We start from the raw sequence: 17610 nt of genomic DNA, 5'->3' as shown, positions 1-17610 counted from the left end.
CAGGCTGGTCTTGAACTCCTGACCTCAGGTGATCCGTCTGTCTTGGCCTCCGAAAGTGCAGAGATTACGATGGGGTCCATGATACAGAGCAGACTCAGAGCGGTGCATCCCCCACCAAGCCCCAGAGACCCCTTCCCAAGACCAGGAATCCTAAATTCCTTACTAGCACTGGGCGACTGTGAGGGTCATAGGGTGCACTTTGTAGAGAGGTGAAGACTAGAGCAGAAAAGTATCTGTGCTGTTACTAAAAAAGACCAACCAACTACAACAAATTTGAAGGAAAACAAAGATTTTTATTTTTAAATTGTTAGGTCCCTTTGAGATTTCAGATCTTTTTCAGTTTATTAAACATAACAATGCCTATGCAATTTGGTATATTTCTTAATGTGATTTTGATTGATTGTTTAAAGAAAATATATTCTGCATTCTACTAATCATTAAAAATTAGCTAATGGAATTTCAATTTAAAATTTAAGATATACGATCTTGAAGTTCAGTTTTTTTAACCAGTATTTTAGAATATTATAAAAATTAATATAGAAATATTGTTGGCAAATAAAGGAAAGAAGGTTTTCTGTAATTAATGTTTTAATATGATGAAACGGATGTAGAAATCTCAATTTAGGAGATAGAGGGTCTCCACATTGGGGAACACACCAAATACACGTAATATAAACACGGCTGTGCACGTTTTCTAATAAGCTCCCCTTTCTGCACTGTCTTCATTTTCCGTTCCTCCTAAGAGTTCTTTGAAAGTTTCTGACATCCAAGGCAATCCTAGCTGTGGAAGTTCTTTCCCCTCGGCTCTTGGAGGAGTTGTTGGGTGTGGTGCGTGGAAGAGGAGCCGTCTGCTGAGAGAACAGGAGGAACTCCCCTGTCTGAGTCAGTACAGGACCACCGAGGACGAGGAACTCAGCCCTCCCGAGTGATGCTCTGAATCCAGGGAATAGGCTCGCCGGGAACTGCAGAATCCCTCCCGCTGGCCTGTGATAAAACCGTGTTGACTTACGGAGCATCATCTTTGGTTTATATTGAACTTTCTTAACACTTTCCTCTTCTATATAGTTTTACTCTCTACCATGGAGATAATTTTGATAAAATAAATCTCAGTCAGTGCACATTGTATTTTTTTTCCTATTCTTTGTATTACATTGGTGCAGAACTAATTGCGGTTTTTGCCATGAAGAGTCATGGCATTTACTCTTTGCCATGACTCTTCATGGCAAAAACCGCAATTTACTTTTAATGGCAAAACTCACAATTATGTTTTCACCAACTTAATAATTCTCAAAGTCTCAGGTCTTAAGGCACCAACTTCCAATCTCATTCCAGATGGAAACCTCTTGATTTCTCCGTATCTTCTCTGTCCTTTGACCAAACAAGGCCATGTGCTTCCTGCCGTTGTCATTCCTGATTAAGTGCCAACACCACCGTCCTCTCTCGCATTCAGTATTCAGAGGGCAAAATCATGAAGCAGGATCCTACCGGCCGCCGTGTCAGTCCACAGTTCCCATGCTGGGTCCTGCAGTCTCTTCATTGTCCTGTGGGATATTAAAAGGACTTCTGTGAAAAAGATAATTCTTAAATGATATTGTCATTCTAAAAAGCACTTTAAAAAATGTATGTGAAAACTGTCAACATACTTACATGGTGGTTTTATTGGTTTTCAGTAAATTTCTTTAAAGCAGTGGTATGCAGTACATGGTAACGTCCCCTAGGTAACAAGAGGCCGCTGGAGACATGAACGTGGTGGCCAGGTCAGCATCTGCTGACTGATGCTTGAAGCCATCACAGAGAACATCGGACGGAGGAGGGTGTGGTGGCCGGGTCAGTGTCTACTCGCCATCGCAGAGGCAGGATCCATGAACCCACCTCTGGATTGGATGAAGATGGTTGCAGTTGACTCATTTTTTTGGTCTATATTTGCTGTGTAGTGATGAGACTCACATTTTGTTATTCTTTTCTGCATTGGAGCTGTGTGTTAGACACTTGGGATCCTCATGTGTTTCAGCCCTGAGCCCCTGTTGAAGCTTTACCAATAAATAATCCTTTAGCCAGGATGATGGGGCCAAATAAACCTGGGGACCATTTTTTTTGGTAGGAATTCAATGGGAGGAAACCTCAGAGCGAAGAAAGCTTCACTGTTCTTCTTTTTTTTCTAAAAATAAAGGGGCTATTAAAGGCAGAGCTGCCTCTTGTGCTTTGATTTTTGAGTTCTTCATTTCTTTTGATTGTAATAAATACTACTAATAATGTGACAATGTGGGTTGGTAGTTATATTTACAAATCTCCCTAGGTCGTATTGTTGGAGAAGGAAAAGTCTGTGGGAAACTAGGTTTCCTAACTTTCCATATATTCCATAGACAATCTGAGTTTCATCACTATAGATTAAAATCTTAGAATGCATTTCATAAGCGAAATGTATAGTTTCCTACAGTACTTAACAAACAGGAGTCCAATTGTCTCTTGTGACTGAGATAGTCTAGTTGATATTTTGTTAATGAGGAATGTTTTGTCCAATGGAGGAGATACAGTTGTTGGATTAGTAATTAAATCATTGTCCTTATTATTTTATGAACATAAAGGGGAGATAAAGAAGAGGGAGATGATACTAGCGTAGGAGCCTGAATGCACTATGGGTAATAATAGAAGTCACACATGCCAAAAGTGGCCTCTTCTTGTCTCAGCAGTGATCCCAGAGGCAGGTGCAGAGCCCATGGGAGGGCTGCGGGGCCCCTCCTGCTCTCTCAGCTGGTTAACTGGCACACATGACTTGAGCCAACGCAAGCAACACTTTCTATCAAAGTATTCCTCTTACCAACACGAGACGGTGGTCAAAACCAACCCCACTCCAGTGTGAATGGTCTTGATGAGACTGATCCATGCCTAGCCATAGTCAAAAATGGGATGTCATTTGTGTATTTACTAATTTCACCTAAACTGGTACAGCTTGGCACCACATAATTATTAATTTTTTTCTTAATTCCCCAAACGTGAGCTTATGATAGACTTGGTGTAGATGGTGTCTTGAATAGACATAGTGTTCTCATATGAAAAGTCACGGGTTTGTGCTGTTAATGCCATGATGCAGCTGGACGCACCATCAGGCTGACCCTCAGCCTAAACTTTGGACGGCAGGCATCAGAGGAGCCATGATTTATCTCTTGCCTCCACCTAGCCCAGCAGATGCTCCAGGTGGACCTTATCCATCGATGCTGTCCTGGCCCTGAGCTTCTCTCTGGGCTGCTGGGTAGGTGTTGCGTGTTGTTTAATGACACCGCAATGCGGAGGCAGCGGCACATGTGCTGTGTCCTTCCTCCCGTCCTTGTGGGGTGACCTCCAGCATCCTTGCCAGAGCCCGCAGCATCTGCTGCTCAGCGGCTCCCTCCCTGCTGGACGGCTGGGCTCCTTCCACGGCTCAGACTCCGGCCTCCCTCCTGGACCAAATCTTTCCGAGCTTTTCCTGAACTTTTATCATCAGAGAAATATCCTTCTAGAAGAAGACATTTTTACAGAGCAAAAACAAAAACGAAACCCTGACCAATTTATATGATTAGAATGGGTGGTCAGTTTTTAATAAAACAAGTTTTGTTGAAATACATACATTAATTGAAACTGTCTAATACAACATTGCTGTTAGAGGTTAAATAGTCCCTGTCCCCTCCAAAAGACATATATTATTCCATCTGTGAAGGTTTATAACAATAACAGCACCCACTCAATACAGATACCACATAACCATCTTCAAATCCTCATCCCTGAAAAAAAAGTCGGTTTTGATTCTAAGAAATTGCTACAGTGATTAACATAATAATATGCATTTAAGCTACTATTTAGTTTATCTCTGTTACTTATATTTTAATAAAATATTTACATTCTATATGAAGATTAATTTGGAGAACTCTCAGTTATAAAATTGGTCCCTACATGTTTATTTCCAAAGCCTTTAGCTAATCATTCTGAATTGCTTGGCTTGATTGCTGACAGTTTTTGTCACCCAGCCTGCGTACTACATATTCCTGCATTTAGATAGTAGATTTGAAATAGAGGATGCTAGCACAGTGATTTTAAGTACAAAGATACAGAACTCAAGACAGTCAATTCTGTCATTGTAGCAACCTTTTGCAGTTGTTCTTTGTATTTAAAATTTGAAATAGTAAGGCAGAGCTGCAATTTGTGAGATGTTTTGTTGTGTTTGAATGCAAAGTTAAGTGCAAATTTTTGTTTAGCAGTGAAATATTTTACTAAATTTGCATGTGATCTTTAGAATTAAATTGTATTCCTTTAAAATTGTTATTTAAAATCTAAAGGACACATAAAGAAAATTACTACTACTACTGATTGTTACATTTTTATTCCTGAAGTAATTGTGCTGTGTAGAAAAGAGGGTCTTAAAAGTTGCTCCAGATGTCAAGTATACCAGTGATAAGGTTAGGCTCCGTGTTCCCACCCAAATCTCATCTCGCATTTGGAATCCCCCACGTGTCTGGGGGGGCCTGGATCATGACTGGATCATGGGGGTAGATTTCCCCCTTGCTATTCTATGATAGTGTGTGAGTTCTCACGAGATCTGATGGTTTAAAAGTGTGGCACTTCCCTGTTTGCTCGCTCTCTCTCTTCTGCCACCATGTGAAGATGAAGGGGAACCTTCATCGCCTGCCGTGATTATAAGTTTCCTGAGGTCTCCTAGCCATGCTTTCTGTTAAGCCTGCAAAACTGTGAGTCAATTAAATCTCTTTTCTTCATAAATTACCCAGTCTCAGGTAGTTTTTAAATAGCAGTGTGAAAAAGGACTAATATAATCTCAGACTTCTAGGCTCCACAACATAAATTACGTTGCTTAAGCCACCCCCTATGTGCTATTTTGTTATGACAGCCCAAGCTAAGTAATACAGAAGGGAAAGACAGGTGGCACATGCCTGAAGTGAGGAGATGGGAGTCCAAAGAGGAAAGAGCAGTTACAACCAGTGGTCAGAGGGCTGGTGGGATGAGGGCTGCAGAGTGTCACCTTCAAGGGTTCACTGGAGCTCTGACCAGTGCATACACATGAGAAAACTGCCCCAAAGGATTAGAGGGAACAATTCTCAGATAACACACAGGGCTGAGGATATTGCTTCCTCCTGTCAGCCAGAATGCAAAGCCTTACGCTATATAGGACATTGAGCAGAGCAATCAGAAGGGTTTAATTTTAGTAATGGGGCAATTTTAGCCACAGTCTAACAGCTACTCTGCTTTCAGCAACAAAGTTTAGAAGCAAGACTCTGAAAGGACAAGCCATTTCTAAGTGACTTAAACACATCCTGGAATGAAATTCAAAAATATTTATAAAAATAAAAAATATCCAATACCCCAAACAGTGAAATTCACATCATCTGGCAGCCAGTCAACAACTAACAGGCAAGGAAAAAGCAGAAAATGGGAGGTGTCAAAATATTTGAATAAATAATGGCCAAAGCATTTCCCAAGTTTATGAAAATTATAAACTCACATATCCAAGAATTTTAACAAAACACATGAAAAACATGAAGAAATCTACAGCAATGCACACCATAACAAATTGTATAAAGAGAAAACTTTAAAAGTAACTATTGGAAAAAAAGACACATAATATACAGAAGATAAAGATAGGGATGAAAGTAAATCTATTGTCATAAACAATGCAAGTGAGAAGACACCATAGTAACATATTTAAAATACTAAAAAAAAAAAAAAAAAAGAGCAAAACTGTCAACCTAGAATTGTTTATCTGGTGAAACTATCTTTCAAAAATTAAAGGCAAAATAGACTTTTTTAGATGTACAAAAGCTGAAGGAATTTATCTTCAGCAAGTCTGTACAATAAAAAAGGTAGAAAGAGTTTCTTCAGGCAAAGAAAAACTGATACCAGATGGAAGTCTGGATTTCCATGAAGGAAATGAAAAGCACTATAAGTGTCAACTAGAATGGTAAACACAAAGTGATTTTTCTATTATTTAAATTTCTTTGAAAGACAATTGGCTCTTTCAAACTATATAAAAATAAAATAATGTAATTTTGGGCTACAACATATCGAAGTAAACTTTATTACAACAATAGCACGAAGATCAGGAAGGGAGAAATGGAAGTATGTGATTGCAAGCTTCTTATAGTATATATGGATTGGTATGATACTATTTGAAGATAGACTGTGATAGGCTAAATATGTGTACTATACACTCTAATGTAACTTCCTAAACAGCACAAAAAGAAAAATAACTAATAAGATAACAAAAGACAAAAATATAATCATAAGATCACTCAATCCAAAAGAAGACAGAGAAGTAGGACAGTGAGTAAAGAATAAATGGAATAAATAGAAAGCAAACGGCAAGATGATAGACTTAGAGCCAACCATACAATTATACTAAATGTAAATGTCAAAGCAACTCCTTTGTTGAAAGGCAGAGATTATCAGATTGGATAAAATGGACCTAACTATTTGTTAAATTCAGGAAATCCACTTTAAATACAAAGACAAAAATAGATTAAAAGTAAAAGGATGTAAAAGTGTGTATTAAAATCAACAGATAGCTGGACTGGCTGTATCAATATGATGCAAAATATTTTTCAGAGCAAAGGCTATTACTAGGGATGAAAAAGACCATTTCATAATGAAGGTATTAATTAATCAAAAGGACATAAAAATCCTAAATATTTATGAACCTAAAATCAGAGCTTCACATACATGAAGCTGAAAGAGAAGAAAATGTGAGAATAAATCAAAAAGTCCAAAATTATAATAAGAAATTTTAACATTCCTCTCCGAGGAATAAATAGAACAATAATACAAAATATCAGTAAGGATATAGAAGATGTGAACAACACTGTAAACCAGCATGACCTAATTTACAGCTGTAGATCAATTCACCTAACAACAAGGTAAATATTCTTTTTAATTGCCTATAAAGCATATACCAAGATAGAGCCAATTAACGTGTCATAAAGCAAGCCTCAACTTCAGTGGATTTATGTAAAACAAAGTATATATCCTGACTGCAATGAAAGTTACCAAGAAATCAATAAAATGTCTGGAATATCTCAAAATACTTAGAAACTGAAAAACATACTTCTAGATCATCTCTCATCAGTAAAATAGAAAATCAAAAGAGAAATTAGATAATATTAGAAATGAAGGAACACAGAAGCACAGCGTATCACAGTTTACAAGGTGCAGCTAAAGCAGTGCTTTCAGGAAATTTCATAGCACTAAATTATCCTATTAGAAAAGAAGGAAATGTGCTGTTCCAGGTAGCAGAGAAACAATTTAAAAAAAGAAGAAAAGAAGGAAATGAATAAAATAAATAAATAATCTCAGATTCCACATCAGTAAAGCAGAAAAATAAGTGCAAAAGAAACTTGAAGTAGGAGAAGAAAAAAAACGGTGAGCATCAAAACAGAAATCAATAAATTAGAAAAGCAGAAAACGGAGAAAAGCAATGAAACCTGGAGCTGATTCTTTGAAACAATCAATGAAATTAATAAACCTCAAATCAGATTGGTCAGGGAACAAAAGATAGAAAATACCAATCACCAATATCACAAATGAGAGAAATGGCATCACTACAGAGTCTTCAGGTGTTTAAATTATAAGCAGATATTTTGAAAAAAAGCAATAAATTAAAAAACTTAGATAAAATGGACCAATTCCTTAAAAGATACAATCTACCAAGATTCCCTCAAGAAATAATAGATGAGCTGAATAGCCTTATATCTATTAAATGAAGTATGTAGTAAAAACCTTCCCACAAAGAAAATTCCAGGCCCAGGCGGCTTTACTGCTGAACCCTACCAAACCTCCTGAGAATAAACACCTACAGCCCATGCTATACTTAATGGTGAAAGACAGAATGCTTCCCCTACAGGCCCAGGGCCAAGCAAGAATAGCCATTTTCAGCCCTTCAGTTTCACATTGTGCCCCAGGTCCATGAATTATGCAGGGAATTTAATAGAAGGTGTCTAGATTGGAGAGGACGTAAAAGTGTCTTAATTTTCAGACAACATGCTTATCTGCAAAGAAAATCCCATGAAATCTATAAAACAACTACTAGAACTAATAAGAAAGCTTAGCAAAGTGGCAGGCTACTAGATCAATATACAAAAATCAATTGTGTTTTTATATACTGGCAACAACTAGAAATTTAAATGGAAAGAAATACCACTCATAATATAAAAACATGAAATACTTAGGGCTAAACCTGACAGAAGATGTGCACGACCTCTACATTGCATATTACAAAACTCTGATGAGGGTAATTGAATGAGATCTAATTAGATGGAGGGATTTACCATGGTAATAGGTCAGGAGACTCATTACTGTCGAGGCATACGTACTTGACATATGCCTCGTACTGTCCAGCTCTTCCCAGATTCGTGTACTGATTCAGAGCAATACCAATCAAAATCACAGGAGGCCCTCTTTCTGTAGAAATGGACGGTCTGATTCTAAAATCCATGTGAAAGTGCAAAGTACTTAGAATAGCTAAATAAGTTTGAAGCAGAAGAAAAAATTTGGAGAACTTTTGCCACTTAATTTCAGGGTTTATTATAAAGCTACAGTAATCAAGACAGTGTGGTATTGGCATTAAGACACACAAATAGAGTGATAGAATAGGATAAGGAATTTAGAAATAGACCCACGTGTATGTCAGTTGGTCTCTTGTAAATGCATGGAGGCAATTCGATGGCGAAAGGACAGTCTTCCTAACCTTTGTGAAACAATTGATGATCCATATGAAAAAAAAGGACTTTGATAAATTCATTCTATCATACAAAAAATTTGTTCAAAATGGATTAGAAACATAAATGAAAAGCTAAAACCCACAAAGTTTGTGGAAGAAAACACATTGGAGAAAATCTTGAGGCTTCAGGTTAGTCAAATATATATTAGATACAACATCAAAAGCATGATCTACAGGAGGAAAAATGGATACCTTCAACTTCATCAGAAGAAATAACTTACACTGAAAAGTGAATGGAAATAACTATCACAGACTGGAAGAAAATATTTGTAGATCACATATTTGATAAAGCACTTGTACATTAAATATAAAAAGAACTCACAAATGTCAATAATAATTTTAAAACCCTACCCAATAAAAAGATGGACAAAGGGTTTGGAACCAAGTGGCCTAGCTCAGCTTCAGAAAAATACTTAAGGTAGAAAAGTAGAGAAAGACAACAGCTCATGATGAGGTAGGATTTTGGGGTGGGCACAGCCTCAGAGGGCTCGAGGGACACACGGAGTGTTTGCTTCAGGGAGGTTTGTAGCCCCCCTCCCACAGGGACCCTTACCGTCTTCTGTTGGACATCCTCAATTTTCCAGGTGAACATGAAGTCTTTTCATCTATGAGAGCTTTGATTCCACTGTGTTGCCTCCCTGCTATTCTGCATCCTTTGGCTGGGACACTGCTCTGAGCAGAGGGTGAGTAAACCAGGAGCTTTCCTGGCATGCAGGCTCAGGTTCACATACGGAAGTGATGCCTCCCTCATCAGAACTCGATGTGTATCATACACACACCTTCGCAGCTCCTAGCCAAACCACCCACATTAGAGTTAACCAGATTATGTGGGACCCCACCCCTAAATATACTTTCTTTTCTTTAAATTTGTTTTTAACCTGTATAATGCTATTACAGTAAACAGGTTGGGGATGTCTCATTAGCTCAAAGGAAAGTATGTAAGGTACGGGTTTGACTGAGAGCCTTTTTTTTTTTTTTCTGAGATGGAGTTTCACCCTGTTGCCCAGGCTGGAGTGCAGTGGTGCTAACTTGGCTCACTACAACCTCTGCCTCCGGGGTTCAAGTGATTCTCCATTCTTCTGCCTCAGCCTCCCAAGTAGCTGGGATTACAGGTGCATGTCACCACACCTGGTTAATTTTGTATTTTTAGTACAGACAGGGTTTTGCCATGTTGGCCAGGCAGGTCTCGAACTCCTGACCTTGGGTGATCCACCCTCCTCAGCCCCCCAAAGTGCTGGGATTACAGGCATGAGCCACCGCACCCGGCCTGACTGAGAATTTTAACTCTACTGACACCCATTATATATTTGACAGTCCTCACTCCTGGGTTAAGAAATTCAAACCTTTCCATTGTTCTGCTTCTTTTTTTCTCTTTGATTTATTCTCTCCCTTCACAAGTTCAGACTCACCACCACTGGCTCTTCCTAAGTTATTTATATACATTTTGCCTACACTGCTTAACATTCATATAAGAGATATTGCTCTGATCAGCAGTTCACACTCAATGACTCTGATTTTATTCTTGTCTTATTGCATTGGCAGGCACCAGAGTCATGGGAGCAGTGATGGCCTGTATCCTTGTCCTGAGCCTGACTTGAAAGGCAATGCCTCTAGTTTCCCCACTCCACACAATCTTAGTGTGTTAACGACAGTGTGGGTATAATGTACTTAATCTTCAAGGTAGTACCATGGTAATAGGCTATGGAAATTCGTTGAGGTTATCTTTGTGTCCTAATAAATGCTCTACTTTTAAATGTCCCATAGGTGTTTAAAAATAATTTTGATGCTCTGTTAGGAAACTTATTTTTTATTTATGTATCTATTTGGTCAAACTTTTCAGTTGTGTATTCAAATTCTCACTTTTTTCATATGTTGTGTTATTGGTCAATTTCTAAACTTGTGTTAATTGTTCCTGTAATTATTGTGGATTTTTCCATTTCTCCTTGTATTTATAACAATGTTTATTGTATTTCAACCTGTTGGTAAGGGAATACAAATTCATTGCTCATACATTCTTTATCCTTATGAAGCAAGATCTTTTCCCATTTTATGCTTTTATCTTAATTTCTACTTTAATATTAATAGTGGCTTCTCTACATTTCTTATTTGCATTTGCCTTGTATATTTTCCCCACATCTTTGCCTTTTTATTTTATCATTTAGTTTCTTGTAAAACACATATCAGTAAATTTTATTGTAAAACTCAATCTGGGAGATTCTTTTAGTAGAAGAATTCATTTTGGAAAACCATTGTGTTGGATCACATTCTTTTTTTTTTTGAGAAGGAGTCTCGCTCTGTCACCCAGGCTGGAGTGCTGTGGCCGGATCTCAGCTCACTGCAAGCTCCGCCTCCCGGGTTCACGCCATTCTCCTGCCTCAGCCTCCCGGGTAGCTGGGACTACAGGCGCCGCCACCTCGCCCGGCTAGTTTTTTGTATTTTTTTTAGTAGAGACGGGGTTTCACTGTGTTAGCCAGGATGGTCTCGATCTCCTGACCTCGTGATCCGCCCGTCTCGGCCTCCCAAAGTGCTGGGATTACAGGCTTGAGCCACCGCGCCCGGCCGGATCACATTCTTTAATTTTATTTTGCTTACCTCTTGTAGCTGACTTTGTAGCAGCTTGTGCTTTGATGCTCATACCCTACATCCGTTTGAAGACACAAGGTGTTTATTGGGGGCAGGTCTTCCCAAAGACCTGGAGGCTGCCTTCCCCAGCCTGAGGTCTGTCTCAGAGTTTCCTGGCTGCAGGAACAAGGCCAAACTACCCCAGCACCATTACCTCCTTATGCAAATGACCACAACTGAATTAACTGGGAGTTTGGTCCTGGTGCCACACTGGTTCTTGAGTTGAGTCTTTTCATTATTTTAGAACATAGAAGACACAGGCTCTTCTGGGAAGCCAGTGGGAAGTGATTCCAATGGCTGCTAAGTTATTCCAAAGATTGCCAGTTAGCAGCTTCCTAGAAATCCAGCAGATTTCAGTCCTCTGAGGAGTCAGAGTGTCAGGGTTGTTTTCCAAAAGCACCTGACTCTGCATCTACTTGAAGTACGTAGCCAAGAAGGTGGGGATTCAGACAAGTATGTGGCCAAGATGGTGGGGATTAAGATAACTACGTAGCCAAGAAGGTGGGGATTCAGACAAATATAAAGCCAAGATGGTGGGGATTAGGACAAGCATGTAGCCAAGAAGGTGGGGACTCGGACAAGTATGTAGCCAAGAAGGCGGGGATTCGAACAAGTATGTAGCCAAGAAGGTGGGGATTCTAACAAGTATGTTGCCAAGAAGGTAGGGATTAGGACAAGTATGTAGCTAAGAAGGTGGGGACTTGGACAAGTATGTAGCCAAGAAGGCAGGGTTTCGAACAAGTGTGTAGCCAAGAAGGTGGGGATTCTAACAAGTATGTGGCCAAGAGGGGATTAGGACAAGTATATAGCCAAGAAGGCAGGGATTCAGACAAATATGTAGCCAAGAAGTTGGGATTAGGACAAGGTGATGTTTCAGTAAGTCTGATTCCCCTTTATAATATGGAATCTGAATAAATTTTTGAAGTCTCCAGCTGGAGGAAATTTAAACAACATCGTTTCTGTAGAGCTCCAAGGTCATGGACAAGCAAATTGTTTCCCAACATTACAGAAATGTTTTACATGTTTTGAACATGGGTTCTAATCATTTAAATCATGACAGGAAACCATTTCACTATTGTAGAGCTACCATACACATGCACCTGAGGGGACACCAGAACACACTGAGGTTCAGTAATTGCCAGCATTATCTGTGATCCTGGAGCCTGCTCTGGCTCACCAATGGGCTAATGGTTCTACTGAAAATGAATGGTAAGTGTTTAAGGCAGTATTAATTGAAGAGCATTCATGCAACTACAGATTCCTGAAAGCCATGCACGCTGGTGGGGACCTCTACATACCCACTCTTTTCCCTGAATGGCTTGTCAGTCTTCCCTCGCACTCATTTCTAGCCAGTCTCCCCATTAGAAGCAGCTGTTGCCAGTGGACACTGTGCTGTCTGTTCACCACATGCAGCAGGTGCGAGATGCTGGCCTGATTGGGGTGGGCGTGCTGGGTTTGGCCCACACAGTGAGTGCTTAGCGGCCAAATGGCTGAGCCAGGACCAGGAGCCTTGTCCTTAGAGCCCAGGGCAGCGCACCTGTGGATCCTTCAAGATCAAGACCCTTCCTTACATCTGTCCCATAATAACCCCACTAGACCCCCAGCTGCAGAGAGGGGAGAGTCTGGTGGAGATGCATCAGACATGGATGGGGGTTCCTGAGGCCCCTACTTTCAGGATGGGGGTTCCTGAGGCCCCTGTTTTCTGTCTGCAAGTGCAAGGGATCTTTAAAAAAGTCTTGCTGAACTTGGAGGCTGGGACGGCATTCAAGGACACCTGTCCCGGACACACATTATGTTTTTTTTTTTTTGTTTTTTTTGTTTTTTTTAGAAAATAAACTAGACTCAAGCAATGCATGTCCTTGGGTAAGTTATTCCCATCTCATCCAGTGTTCAGGACCACCCTTCAGTCTTTAGGGTGGGAAGGACTCCGTAACAGCTACCGCTGTCTCAGCAGTCATGTGCGCCCCACACCTTCTCCATCACCCTTTGACTGGACAATCTGTCTTCTGGAGGCACAGCCAGCCAAGCTGCCCAGCCTTCCTAAAGAGGCCATCTGTGCAGGCCATGGCTGAGGGGAAGACACACCAAAGAGCCAAGCGTCTCCACAAGAGTGACGGCCGCAGAAGGACACTGCCCAAAGTCAGCACGGTGGGGGCTGGCTGTCCACCTCAGAGGGAACAAAGGGAAGGCTTTTGATTTTCTGGGGAAAAAAATTCCACAGAGGGAAAAATAGGGACTTATGTAGTCGACAATATCAGTTCTAAAAATGCAATTTCCGGATTAATAACAAAGACGCTGTTCTAGTGCACCTGTTCCTTGAGGACGTGTGCTTTTGACCCACAGAACATATTGTGCCCCGTGGCTCTTAGCTGAATCGTGACTTAACAGTCCTCCCCTTTTTAATGCGTGATGTCTATTAAAACGAGTCGCTGCTTGTACCAGGGCCCTTGTGGAAATGAGAAGCACATCTCAGTAGGCTGGCCACTGGTTAAATATTAAAGCTTGTAACTTTAATATTTGTGTGTTATATATTTCATCATAGTAAAGAAAAAGTCACAAAATATTGTTTCTTTTATGAAACCTTCCATATCTAAGCAATCATAACTTCTTTTATCCTACTTTGGCAGATAAAGTTTTTACATCAAGGATACATCTAGACACAAACAGAACAAATTTATCTATCACACTCATACACATATACACATGATTAGCATATCTATGTAGGCACAGCCACACACGTATACACACATGCATATATTTATACATGCATGCTAAGATAGGTACTAATATGCTAATGTCACGTATGACTTTAGAATTCATTTTGATATCTGCATCTCACCGTCTACCTTTGAGAACGGTGGGAAGGAAGAAGAGGCGAACCTGCACTTACCCCTGAATCATCAACTCCTGTCTCTTGTTTCAGGTCAAGAAGTCACGTTTCTTCTGCAGGAAGTAATCAGACTCCAAAGAGAAACAATAAAAAATAATCAATAAATAGAGTAAGTGAAGGTGAGGAGCTTTGTCAGGGTGTGCTTTTTCAATTTATCCACCTGCCCTCATGGGTGGGAGAGAAAGGAAAGTATGATATTGTAAGGGTTAAAAATCGGATACACCAGCTTAAAGGAAGAGATTTGAGAAAATGAGGACTAAGCCATTAGAAAGACAGGAAATATAGCATGCAGTTCAACTGGGAGCGTTGCTGAAATCCAAAAACCAAGATAAAGATTTTCAAGTTGTGACAAATTGCTGTAGTATTGAGCTGATGAAAACTAAGTATTTATAAAAAAGCAAAATATGTACAATTTTTTATCATGACCATTGTCAATTATTTTAATGAACAAGGTAGGTATTTGGATATATGGTCTTAAAATTCCTCATGGTTCTTGGCCAGTGATAGCTCCAAGTTAATAAATGGTGTTTCCTGAAAACTCATATATTATGAATTAAACCTAATTCTCTCTAGGGGAAATATTCAAGTGGGTGTCTGAATTTTATGGTAAATGGAAGCAAATCTTCCAAACTTCTGCATCCATAGGGATTGTTGCACCCAGGCTCCTGTTGCCATCGGCTAGATGTGCTGGGCAAGAGGCAGGTGCACATCGACACGGCAGCAACCCATTTGTGGCTGGCACATACTCCACCTGAGGTTTTCAGCAGGTGCCCAAGAGCTGTGGGGCACAAAGAGAGGAGATGGCTATGTAAACAGCTTGCTTCACTTCCTGTGTCATACCAGACATCTGTCCCTCTCTTTCAGTGAAAGTGTTTGCATCAATTTTCATTCTAAGAATGAATTTGTCCTAGATTCCAGATCTATCTTGTTGTCATAGATTGGGTCCTTCAAATGGAGGAATTTCAATGACAAAAGGGGTACTTCTTCAGTCATGGTCCATGGTCATGGGAGATGGTCATGGTCAATGATTGTGAACAATAGTATTAGGTGACAGTCATGGGTGAAAGTCACACCAATGACCATGGACAATGGTTGTGGGTGTGTCACGAGCAAGGGTCATGGGTGCTGGTTATTTGTGATGACCATGGATGAGGGTCATAGTTGAAGGTCATGGTAATGGTTGTGGGAGAAGGTCACAGTGAGGGTAATGGTGAAGGTCATGGATGATGTCTATGGGCAATGGTGATTGGTGATAGTCATTGGTAAACGTCATGGTGATGGCTGTGGGAGGTCACAGTGAGGGTCATGGTGAAGTTCACGGATGGTGGCTTTGGGCAGTGGTGACTGGTGATGGCCATGGGTGAAGGTCACGGTGAGGGTCATGGCAAAGGCCATGGGTGGTGGTCATAGGCAATGGTGATTGGTGATGGTTGTAGGTGAAGGTTGCAGTGATGGCTGTGGGAGGTCACGATGAGGGCCATGGTGAAGTTCATGGATGGTGACCTTGGGCAATGGTGACTGGTGATGGTCATGGATGATGACCACGGTGGTGGTCACAAGAGAAAGTCATGATGAAGGCCTTGGATGAAAGTCCTGGTGATGGTTCTGGGCAATGGCTGTCAGTGAAGGTCATAGGCAATTGTCATGGGCAGTGATCACGGGTGATAGCCATGAATGAAGGGCATGATGATGATTGTAGAATGGTCATGGGCAAAGGCCATGAGGATCGCTTCATGAAAATGTACTGCTTTTGGAAAATGAAGAGCACAGTTGTCTGGGTCTTGCACACATCTTTGGCACCCTCCAGGAGTGGTTCAGCAGGACAGGCATGTCAGACAACATTTTAATGGGGGATGTGTGAGTCCAAGTGACTTGAAGGGAACTGTGTATAACACAGAGACATGAATGAGCATGTCAAAAAAGAAGAACAAAGAGGACAGGTAAGATATCAATGTGTTAAATCCAGAAAAGAATTTTGGATGACGATGTGAAAGTTTATTGCATTTCTTTTGTGGTTTTCCTGATGAAACTCTGGGAGACAGACTTGGAGGAAGTTCAGGGAAATGCAAAATAGTCATCACTGGGGTTGACCAAGAATAAGCATCTCCCTCTAAACACAGAGGAGAGGATGACGCTTAGGAAAGGATTAGGGAAGTACGGCCAGGTATCCTCCATGGAAAAGGGTTGGGGTGACAGGCAGGAGCTGGCTGCAGCCACTGGACTCTTCCTTTGTGTTTCCAACCATGGTGAGACTTCGGAGTACAAGCAGCACCATCTTTAAAACCTCATCTCATCTCCCCAGGAAGCTCTCCGAGAACAGTGAAAATAAAGTCAGTACCCTTCAACAGAAATCCAACTTAACTCATTCATGACATTTTATTTGTAAACATTCGATCCAGCAATTATTTTCAGATCTCGTTTATCACCTGCTGCATGAGAACATGTGGAGGCTGAGAGGTGCCTCCTGTGAAATCCTTCAGAGCTCAGCTCACCACCCATCCTTCAGGGGCAGTAGAACGAAAATTACATTTTTAATTGGCTTGAAATGTTTTGGTAAAGGCCTTAATCAGGGCATAAAATAGAAGCACATTTCCTGTGGTTTTAATAAGTTAATTTGTCCATATTTTTCTCTCTGAATTCTGCACCCCTGCACAGTTTTGACTTAAAGGAAGGCTCCTGCCAGTTATCCACATGCACATTTTCTTCATCATCTCCATTGTCCTTTTTCAGTCTTGCAAAATAGCAAGACAGACAAGCAGCTTTGCTGAAATTTTCCAAACAAATTCACCTTTGCGGTGAGGTAATTATGGGTGTGTGCTGGGAAGGGAGCGATGGTACCTGATCCTGCTGCCGCGTCCGCCCCTCCTACTCGGAGTGTGCTAATGGGCGGGCATGCAGGCTAATTTCACAGCTGGTGTGCTTTCTGCTGACCTGAAACCGAAGTGGAGGAGCCAAGCAAAAAGTGGGTTCAGCAGAGAACTTCAGAAGGATTTTGACAAAACGACGTGCATGAATCAATCAGTGAAATCTGCTGGACTGGAAACTAGACATACGCTATCCAATTTCCAGCCTAAAAAGTTAAATTCAGAAAAGCAAAAATAAAATTAAGCAGATCGATAGCAGAACAGGCATTTCTTTATGACAATAGTTCTAAATTATGCACAGTTTACTCAGGTGATTGTCTCACTCATTTAATGCGTGTTGGGATAGACTCTAGGCTCGAATGTTGATGGTGCGTAAGGAGTTTCCTATAGCTCTGTATTTCATACATGTAAGTCTTGACCTCGTGTTATATGGGTCAGAGGCAGGGGTAACCTACCAATACTAGTTATCTTTGATTTTT

The sequence above is a fragment of the Colobus angolensis genome, unplaced genomic scaffold (genome assembly GCF_000951035.1).
Source record: "Colobus angolensis palliatus isolate OR3802 unplaced genomic scaffold, Cang.pa_1.0 Scaffold358, whole genome shotgun sequence".
Taxonomy (NCBI): Eukaryota; Metazoa; Chordata; class Mammalia; order Primates; family Cercopithecidae; genus Colobus; species Colobus angolensis.
Note: the sequence above shows the minus strand (reverse complement) of the source record.